The sequence below is a fragment of the Hypomesus transpacificus genome, chromosome 26 (assembly GCF_021917145.1).
Source record: "Hypomesus transpacificus isolate Combined female chromosome 26, fHypTra1, whole genome shotgun sequence".
Lineage (NCBI taxonomy): Eukaryota > Metazoa > Chordata > Actinopteri > Osmeriformes > Osmeridae > Hypomesus > Hypomesus transpacificus.
Window position 1 is genome coordinate 562,294 of NC_061085.1, and position 11,674 is coordinate 573,967.

At 42.6% G+C, this 11,674-nt stretch overlaps 1 pseudogene; it reads right to left on the reverse strand.

Moving 5' to 3' along the window:
- Positions 1–1,045: 1,045 nt before the first annotated feature.
- Positions 1,046–4,044, reverse strand: LOC124487576 (annotated as a pseudogene).
- Between the last annotated feature and the right edge of the window lie 7,630 nt (positions 4,045–11,674).

Below are 11,674 nucleotides of genomic sequence, written 5' to 3' on the forward strand. Positions count from 1 at the left end.
CTTCGAGGTGTCCAATATCACCTCCGCTGCGCGTCGGACGGTTCACGCCTCTGCATTGTCCATTATCAGTTGTTATTATATGGCAACGACAGTACGAACGCTCTGATTGGCTAATGGGTAGTCATGCCAGCCGCGTATTGACCTCATCGCCAGTCCGCGGTCTGATACGGATTATTCTTGCCCTCCTCTGACGTCATTTTCAAAATGAGCGATATCGAGGAGTCAGCTGAGTTTTACTATCCAGACGATACTGAAGACGTCAACAGCGACAAAGAAATTGTTCACTTTCTAAAAGTTGTTACTTGTGTTGGAATTAAAGCTATTTTAGCACAACCATGTTGTCCGCTTTCTATTAAAAGTAATTGGTTGCTAGGCATCACCTGAAACACACCGTGAGAAGACTTGGGAGCTAGCTACAATTAGCCTAGCATTTACTTTCATTAACAAAATGAAAAGAGCTAAAAATGCCATATATTAAACAACTTACTTACCTCAACTGTTAGGTTAGTAGGTAGTTAATATTGGACACGTCGTCGGGCATTATCCCTTACTTATTATATAGCAACGACAGTAGGAGTGTAACATCCTCACGACCACACGATAGTTTGATTAAACGTTTGTTTATTGTCCACTGCACACCAACATAGCATAGCCACGGGCCTAAACTTCTTGTTCCTTATTGTCTCTCTAAGACCGTGTCTTATACCTTCACCCCAACGTTACCTCCCCCTAGGGGAGTTAGTGGGGATTAGTGCAGGTAGGCTTTTCTCTGAATTTACAACATTCCCTCCCCTCAGAGAAAACTAGTAGAAGCTAACTCACAAATTAAACACATCATTTTCTGTTACTTCCTTCCTTATAAATACAAATAAATAAATATCTCCATTCCCATATATACACAACCCTCAAGAGCATCTTTAAGATAGGGATTTGGGTGGACTACCTCATCCCAGTGAGATTCCAGGACGCATTCTTGTCCTGTGTATGTGGAACTCACTACTAAACTAATCATAGCCATTCCAACCATTCAATGTCTTTTTGATTTCTAGCTTGCAGAGAAGTAATCAGGAGCCTTTCTAGCTCGCTGAGACTTTCTCACTGCTGGTTGTTCCTCTGCCGGAAATGGCTCTGTCAGTTCATCGGCTGTTTCGGCGGCCGTGCCGTCATCATCAGCGCAGAAAGTTGTCTCCGGTCCGATTGGTGGTTCCACTTGTGAAGCCTCAGGTAAGGCCTCCGGTTTCCTTGGTGCTGGGGAACTTCTGCCACGCACCTGGTCAATGTGTCGTCTCAACACTCGTCCATTCCCGAGTGTGACTTTGCAGGATACAGGACCAGTCTTTTCTGTTACGGCACCAGGTATCCATGTTGTTCCTGAGCTGTAGTTGCGTGTGAAGACTAAGTCCCCTTCCTCAAGTATCGTTGCTCTGGCATGCCTGTCATGGTAATACTTTTGTTTCTCCTGCTTCCTGCGCACTCTGCCTTGGAAATCTGGGTGTATTAAGCTAAGCGTTGACCTCAACTTCCTACCGCACAATAACTCAGCTGGTGATTTTCCCGTGGTGGATTGAGGGGTTTAACGGTAGTTGAACAGTGCTCGTGCAATTTTAGTGTCAATTGAGTCTCCTGTGCTCTTCTCAACCAGTGACTTAAAGGTTTGCACTGCCCTCTCCGCTAAGCCATTCGAAGAGGGGTGATATGGCGCCGTAGTGATGTGCCTTATCCCATTATTCTCTATGAATTCTTGGAACTCTTCACTGGTGAAACAACTGCCATTATCCGACACCATCACCTCAGGTATGCCATGTTGACTAAAACTCTGTCTCAGGCACTCAATCGTGACAGCCAATGTGGACCTACTCACCGCATGCGCTTCAATCCACTTTGAGTATGGGTCCACCTGAATCAGAAACATTTTCCCTCTCCATGGACCTGCATAATCAACATGGATTCTTTCCCATGGCTTGTCTGGCACTTCCCACGGATGTAATGGGGCCACTGGCGGACTGTTTCTATTTTCCTGACATGCCACACAGGCCTTCACCTGCTCCTCCACCTTGGCATCCATGTTCGGCCACCACATGTAGCTGCGTGCCAACCCCTTCATCCTAGTGATGCCTGGGTGGCCTTGGTGAAGCTGCCTCAACAAAGCATACCGTCCCGGTGGAGGGACAACCACTCGTCCTCCCCACAGCAAACATCCGTCTTGTATGCTAAGCTCATCCTTACGCCTCGTGTATGGTGTAAATGCCTTATTTCCCACTTCCCCTGGCCACCCTCGCAGGATGTAGTCCCTCACTCTAGCCAACACCGGATCTTTGTCAGTCCACTGCTTAATCTGCTGTGAATAAACTGAAGGTGTTTCAATATCTTCAAACAGCATTACTCTCTCTTTGTCCTCAGGCATTGTCTGCTCTTTCCCTTCCAGAGGCAGTCTGCTCAGAGCGTCGACGTTCGCGTGGTCCCGGCCTACCTTGTATACAATGGTGTACTCATACGCCGCCAGTGTGACTGCCCATCTCTGTAACCGGGGCGACGCCATCTGTGGTATGGCTCTTATCTCACTGAATAGTGAGATTAGCGGCTTATGATCCGTCACAATAGTGAATTGTCTCCTGTACAGATATTTATTAAATTTCTTTACTCCAAACATCACTGCCAGTCCATCCTTGTCTAGCTGGGAGTTGTTTTTCTCAGCGGGATTGAAGGTCCTTGACACGAATCCTATCGGTCTGTCCGAACCATCCGCCATTAGATGGGAAAGTACTGCCCCCACCCCGTAGGGCGAGGCATCACATGCCAAGATGAGAGGTTTGTTTCCATCATAATGCACTAACACACTACAGGACTGCAGCAGCACTTGACTCTTCGAATGCCTTCTGCTGCCTCGAACCCCATGACCAATTTTCCTCTTTCCGTAACAATGTGTGTAGCGGGGCCAGCAGCGTGGAGAGTTTTTGTAGGAATCTGTGGTAATAATTTAACAACCCCAGGTAAGCTTTCAACTCACTGACATTGTGGTTGAGGGGCTCCAGCAACAGTCTCCATCTTGCCTGTCAGCAGACGCAACCCGCTGGCATCTATTTTGTGTCCCAAAAACGCCACCTCCTTACCCATGAATTCACACTTGATTCTTTTTAGCCTAAGGCCGCCATTCTCCAATCTAAAGGAGTACTTCCTCTAGGTGTTCCAGGTGTTCTCGGTCATTGGGTCCTGAGATCAGAATGTCATCTAAGTAGATGGCCACGTGTGGGATGCCCCCCAGGATGCCCTCCATGGTCCTTTAGAAAATCCCAGGACTTGACACTACCCCAAATGGTAAGCGGGTGTAGGTAAACAGGCCTTTGTGTGTGTTGACAGTGACATACTTCCTACATTCCTCCTCCAGGACCAGCTGCTGATAGGCATGACTCATATCTAATTTGGTGAAGAGTTGTCCCCCATTCAGCTGTGCAAACAGGTCCTCCACCTAGGAATGGGATACTGATCCAGCCGCGATGCACGATTTACTGTGAGTTTATAATCCCCACGTATTCGAATTGACCCGTCCGGCTTCCTGACTGGTACAATGGGCGCTGCCCACTCCCTTTCCACTAATGGCTTTACTGCATATATCACCGGCCGTGGTTTGCAGAATCTTGGCTGAGCCTCCATGTCTTCATCGATCTTCGCCTTGAACATTTTAAGCTGTCCCAGCCCTTCCTTAAACACTTCAGCATGTCTATTGAGTATCTCCTCCAGCTGCAATGGAGGTGCTGACACCACCCTGTTCACCAACTGATCCGACAGGCCCAGCTCCCGTAGCCAACTTCGCCCCAGTAGGTTAGGTCCATCACCCTCAAATATCACTACCGGCAATGTCCTTTCTGTGTGTGCGTACTGCACCTGCACTTGTACCCTGCCTAGGACTCCGAGCCTCTCTCCAGTGTAGGTTTTCAATTTTAGCAAGCAAGGCTTCATTTCTGATATGGCAGTTTTCTTCCAAAGCTGCACATATTGTCGTTTGCTCACTATGGTCACCCCACAGCCAGTGTCTATTTCAAACATTACCTCTGTTCCATTTACTTTCACTGTGCGCGTGATGGGAGCCACCTTGGCTACTTCTTGCGACACACTGTAGATGGTGTGAGTGCTACTTTCCTCTGTGTCACTTTCTCCTTCTCTTAGAAGATGTGTACGCCGTTCTCTGCTAAAGCCTCTGCCTTCGCCTCTCTGGCTCCCCTTGTACACTGCTTTTTATGCACTAGCCGCCACTTCCTTAGATCTGCAGGCCTTGCTAATATGTCCCCTCTTACCACAGTTGTAGCAGAGCGCTATAGCAAATTTACACTCATCTGCCGTATGCTAACCTTTACAGCGGTAACAACTGGGGCATTTACGTTGTGCACTGTCTGAAAACAACCTGTGGACAGCTGTCTATAATTTCATCCCATAGTCACTTTGAGCCGTGTCCTCTGCTAACTGGCCCTGCATCTCTTTCACGTCCTTTGACGCTGATTCCATAGCCAAACACAACTACAGGGCCCTATCGAACCTCAAGCCCCCTTCAGACAATAGTCTACGTTGCATTCTATCATTGTTTACTCCTCACACCAGTCGGTCTCAGCATTTGCCGCAGTGAATTTTTTTATACACAATGCTGGGCCAACCTCCGTAATGCCGCCACATAGTCCGCTATAGACTCACTGCTCTTCCGTATGCGTAAATTAAACCTAAACCTTTGCACGCTTTCACTCGGTGTCGGGTCATAATGAGCCTTCAGAATCGTCGTGAGCTGAGCATATGTTTTCTCCTTCGATGCCTGTGGGCTAACTAAACTCCGCAACAAACCATAAGTGGCTGCACCCACTCCACTTAGTAACACAGCTCTTTTTTTTCTGCAGCCCCAATATCGTTAGCTTCGAAGAACATCTCCAACATCTCCTCATACTCTTCCCGCGATAGCGATAGCGAGGCCTCATTTTGATATTTCCCGGCATGACCTCACTCTCGGTAATGATAATAATAATACACGGTCGTGGGCCGGGCCGTTTTTCAGTCCCAGTCCAGACCTGGTCACCAGTGCAAGCGCACTGAGCTATGACATTAATGGCATTGTCATCAATTCTTCAGCAACACCAAGAGGGGTTTTCAGCTTCAAGGAAGCTGCATGTTTTCCTCATTGTTGTCATAGTTGTATCTCCAGCCCAACCCCCCTTCATTCCTCTATACCCCATTCATCACCCCCATTCCCTGTACAGATTTTGGGTGGCATAAATGTTATTTGTCTGGGACAAGCAGGCTAGCTACCATCATCTCCCAGGCTGCTTGTATCATCACCTACACTTTGAAATATGAACCAGGAAAGAAACATATTTTTCCTTACCAGGACAGCTGTGAGTCACTGAAATATGCTGCCTGTTCTGTGGTGGCCTTGGGAAATTAAGGTCAAACTATAACTTATCTGGCCTATCATAAACAAAAGCACTGTTCACTTTTAAGAGGAGACACAGGACACAGATGGTCGATGGAGTTGAGAATTGCAATACACAGCCCGGTTTATAAAACAGATACATTCATATCTGTAAGTATGGACATGGCACACACACTCACACACAAACAGCTTATCAGTTATTCAGTCTCTTTACAAAAAATAGCCATTGTTTCATGTAACACCTCCTTCAGATCTCAAAGTCGCCTAATTAAATTTGTCTCCTCCAATTTATTCACTTTCAGACATAAAACATCTTCATGCAGCATGAGACAGCCTTGTCCTCCATCATCAATCTTCCTTCTAGATCAACACACCCCTACACACCAACACACACACACACCGAGTCAGAACCATGTCCTCCCTCCCCTGGGGGACAACACACATCTGAAAGGTCTGGGTAGTCCTGCAGACCACATCCTGTCCAGGATGAATCCTCTTGTGTCATGCGTGGCTCCTTTAAGTGGCTCCTTTTAGGCAGACTACCTGCATGGGACCTGAATGCCTTCCCAACTGACAGGCTGTCCCTAGGTTTTGTGTTGTGTTTGGGCTGTCTGGACTCCTTACTCTTATCACCCAAATAAAAGTACCCCCCGGAATAAAAGTACCCCCCGGACAAATCCTCAAAATCTAATAAAAGTACCCCCCGTATAATTGCCAAATCAGCACACAAACTGTGTCCATATGCTATCAAAATGTGTTCCAACCAGTGTAAGTGCGCATCTTTTACTGTCACTTGCAATCAGGAATAGAAATGGACAGCCAATATACCATTGCCAGGTATATTTGCCATTTGAAAAAACTTCAACACTTGTAGTTTGGAAATACATAATCATTGTTAGAAAATTTCAAAAAAGAGGCTGTCTGGTTACAAATATATAGTAGTAATTTTCCTCAAAAACCTACAGTCAACATGACTGCAACAAAACATGAAAACCACTGGAAATACATAGTTATTACAAAGTTAAAAAAAGAGGCTGTCTAGCTACAAACATTCATGTACTAGCAACTATCACTTTCCCTAAAACAGCAACATGACAACCACTACCAAATAAAGCATTGCTAGGAAAATACTTCAATGCCTGTAGCTTGGAAATACATAGTTACAAAATTATCAAATAACAAACATGCCATGACTACTGGTATACCTCAACAAACTTATAGACACGACTGCCGGTGCTGTGATATTTCTAATGACATCATCTTGCAGCACCTCATATTCTGCGTCTTGTGCGGCATACAATCCTGAACTTACACCAGCACTAGTTACACTTTCAAAGTATCTAACAGCAAGTTCGCAAATATAAAACAGTAAATACCCTGGTATTTTTATTTGACGATGAGAGGCTCGTTGTCTATAGGTTGTGACTGTCATGCTGGTGTGCTGAATGGGAACCGTTATGTGAGTGTACAGTAGCTAAAGCTAACATCAGAGCCATAATGAGCCTCTGGCTAACATTTACTAGCTTGCACTGACAACCTTCAGTTGGTAGCTAACGTTGTTAGCTAATGTAAGCTACTTGCCAGTAGCTAGCTAGCTAAGTTAACTAACGTTTTCACAGCAGAGTTCAAATTGATCTTCCCTTCCGAAAAAAATGCATGGAATTATCTAAAATTATGTCTCGATTTTCCCCCCAAAAATAAACGTACCGTCCAAAATAAGAACGTACCGGGTGGATTTTTCGTGTAAAAAAAATAAACGTACCGGTACTTTTATTTGGGAGATAAGAGTACCCTGTTTCCTCTCTGCGCTGTCCTCTGTCTGGGGTAGGCTGCAGGAGTCCTGGGAACCTGGAGGGAAGCTCCTAATCAGTCTGCTTTCTGGCTGCAGCCTGACAGAGACACACATTGGTGAGCACACATGCAAACACATTGGTCATACGCACACATAAGTGAGCTACACACACATGTACAGTAAGAATTCAAACGCTTGTATGACTGCATACTTAATAAAACACCCACACACCCCTTATGGAAGGAAAATATATTGCAGTATATTGGAAAATATCATGTGATATATAGGCAATATATGTCCATATATGGGATTTAATATTTATATTGTACATTACATTGCAACATATTCAACATGAATATATAATATATGTGTTTATATATCCCAAAATATATGCAATTTTATATCTATAAATACCACCATAATGTAAATGCCGATTTATATGGGAAAATGTATTGGTAATATACGTAAAGATATAGTGTCACATGTAGGTTTAATATATGGTAGAATATATTTTAAATATATGTAAAAAATATAGCTGCAAGCAGCAATGGCGGATTCCTCCTTCAAAATGGCAAAGTATTGTAAAATTGACATAATAGTTACACCAGGATTACCCAGAAGACTAGAAACTGTTTTGTCAAAAAAATAATAATAAATGCCTATGCCTGGAGTTGAACTTGTAACCCTTTCTGTTACCAGCACAACCTCTCATCCAATTGAGCCATTCCAAGATCTAGACTTTGCAGTGTTAAGTTACTGAATAATAAAATGAGACGTTTCTCCTATGGCAATCACATTTGGTCCAAGCTCAAACAGCTCTAATTCAGTCATATTTTCACATATCAAGGTGAAACTTTGCAGGGTACTTCAGGGGGAAGTCACCTTAAAGCCTATTCCTGACGGGGGAATCCTAATTATATGGAAAGATATACATGAAATATATGTACAGATATGTGTTCAATATATTGTGGATTATATTTTAAATATAGGTAAAATTATATGGAAAAATATACTGACGACAATCGCTTCCAGCAAACCTCTTTTGAATTAGCCATTTCCCCCTAAATAAATGTAAATCTTACGGTATTTACGTTTTTGGGGGCACATTTTCAGTTAGCAGATCGTACTGTTTGAATCGGGATTCCATTTGAAATACTGCCGTTGACAACATTATTAGAATACATTTTAGATGGCTGAGCGGTTTGGGAATCATCAGAAGGTTGCTGGTTTGATTCCCGGCAGCGCAAAAAAAGTTACTCGTTACCTAACAACAAAAGTAGTCTGACTACTGCACCCAACACTGCATGTTACACTATATCTTTACATATATTACCCATACATTTTCCCATATACAGCAGCATACATTATGGTGGTTATTTATGAATACATAATTGCATATATCTTGGTATATATAACCACATATATTATATATTCATGTTCCGTATATTGGAATTTATGGAAAACGGAAATCATTTGTATATTCTGCAATATATGTACAGCAATATATTACATGAATATATATTATAGTGTATAATATATTTATCATCAATATATTATCCCATGTATTTCCATATATAATATATTGGAATATGTAATAGGAAATAATATATTACAATATATTTCAAGCCATAAATTGGTGAATATGTTTTCTTTCCTTAAGGGTACACATGCAGAACAATCCTCCATCTAAGTTTATCACTCGGGATCCAGACTGTTGCTTACCTATCTCCACACACATGTTGCCTCTTACATCGTTCAGTTATACAATCCAATCAATGTGATTCCTATAACATACAGAATGTGATATAAAGGTACATTATCATTTCAGTGCATACAATATAAGTATATATATAATATACAACATAATATCTTGATAATATTAATATTAAGTGTAAAAAAAAACTATTGCTCAATTGATTGGCATAAAGTATAAATCTCAGTATAAATCTGCTGTGCTCCAATAAAATGTGAAGTTTGAGTTTTAACAATGTACTTTATTAGTGCATTAATTTGGATTGATAATCCCGGAAAAAATAAACGCATTATCCCAATCAACGCTTGTAAAAGTGTTTAACCGAAAACACAAACCGATGCACGCAGATTGCCATGTCAGCGCACTCATCTGAGCTTGCCAAATAGCCACTGCAGCACGCACACAGAAGTCCAGGTGTCGGACTCGGCACACAAATCAGAATTGAGGTAGGCTAAGAAAACATGACAAAACTAAAGATAATTTCAAAATGACAGGCCTACCTGTGTTTTAATCTTATTTTGATTAAAACACAAAAACATTATTACATGAAGCTCAAAAAACAGTATTTGCGGTCAAATGAATGCGCAAAAAATGTGTGCGCTTGCATAAACTATTGATGTCCCTGCCAAAGCTGATATCAAACTTGCGTCCCTGAACTGTTGTATAGTGGGTTAAGCAATGGGAGTTTCTATAGCCTCGTAGTGCATTGTGCAGACCAAGCTTGAAAGAAAAAAAGGGATATGAATAGGGGCCTGTGCCCCAGTAGAGTTTTATGTCTAACAACGCCTCTGCCTCTATCCCATCAATGCAGTCATTGTATCTAAAAATACAACAACATTACACTCCAGATCTAAATAGCGGCCTGGGGAGTATTCCAAGTAGCGGGTTTAGTGAAAACTTTGAGTTGGTTAACCTTGAAAAGAGGCATACTCCGGGTTTTCCGTTCCAGAAAGAGAGGTAACGAAAACTTTTGGACAGTGTCCATGGTAACTTACTCTGTGAACCTAACCTCCTCGGTAGCAGGTTTTCCATGACAAACTCTGCGTTTTTACCAATCCCCTCCCACTTTCTGAGCTATACCGTTGGCAGACATGGGATATCCTTTCCTGGATCAGCCGACTGATCTCAAACAAAATGTAATTTGCTTAGTTACAGGATATGCCGGGAGAAGATTTTAACTAAGATTTTATTATTTTATAATATTTTATCAGGGAGTCAGATGGCTGAGCTGTTAGGGAATCGGACTAGAAATCTGGAGGTTGCCAGATCGATTCCCGGCCGTGCCAAATTACATTGTGTCCTTGGGCAAGGCACTTCACCCTACTTGCCTCGGGGGGAATGTCCCTGTACTTACTGTAAGTCGCTCTGGATAAGAGCGTCTGCTAAATGTAATGTAAATGTAACTGCGATACGATATGCTTTAATTCCCTGATTAATACCTAAGTTAACCTTACCGTTTCCCGTCACAATCTGTAATTTATTTTAGCAACATTCTCAGCCCTTACATCGCTGATTTTACACACGATGGATGTGCACTCAGACCCGGTCAAATGCTTTTTGGCACTGAAATAAAGACAAATAGATTTTATTTGGTCTTCTTCATTGACTACAAATAGAAATACAACAATGAGTATTTTTATCCGCCATTGTTCCTACAATTTACATGATTCACCTGTGTACATGTCCTGTAGCCTAACTGGTGTTTCAGCAAATCTATTTCAAGATTGTAGGGGGTCAATATTGGCCAAACAACCTAAACTGATTCCCCTTTGGTTTGAAGGAAGATGGGAAACTGAACAGTGTATTAACATTAACCAAATAATGCCAATACCAATGGAATAACAGTTATTTGACTATGGGCCCTATCTTGCACCCAGCGCAATTGACTTTGTCAATGACGCAAGTAGGCTATCATTCCTAGTTTGCACACGCCGCAAAGCAGACTTTTCCCTCCACCGACGCACGTCGGTAAATTAGGGAATGACTTTGCGCTCCCGGGGGCGGTTCAGCGAAAAAAAGGAGGCGTGTTCTGGCGCAACCCTTACGGAAGGAAAATATATTGCAGTATATTGGAAAATATGATGTGATATATTAGGCAATATATATCCATATATGGGATTTAATAATTATATTGTACGGAAATACATGGGATAATATATTGATGATAAATATATTACTAATATATAGTGCTGTCAGTTTAACGCGTTATTAACGGCGTTAACGCAAACCCAAATTAACGGCGTCAATTTTTTTATCGCGCGATTAACGCTCTTTTTGGCCTAGCAAACTTTGTAGTTTTTTTCACATGCTGTTGCAACAATTACCGACGTTAGAAAGACTACAACACCACACCGGATCTAGCTAGACCGGAAATAAAACAACAGGCACGCCACACACACACTTGTTTGGCTTGCGAGCCGGCTAAAGAGTAGTAGCAGAACCCGTTTACGGATATTAGACATTCTCTGGTAGTAGGCTAACGTTACGTTTTGAGTGGATGGCGAGCGCGAGACGCCGAAATGGATGCCAATAAGATTCTGAATGGAAAGTTTACTTTTAAAAAGTTGCCAAATGGTTCCATTGACAAGACCAAAGTGATCTGTGTGTTTTGTCGCTGTAAACTTGAGTTATCATCGCAGCACGTCCAGTCTGAAATACCACTTGATGGCCAAGCACACAGCTGATGCGATTCATGCGAATTCTCCGCCCCCTCGTCAAA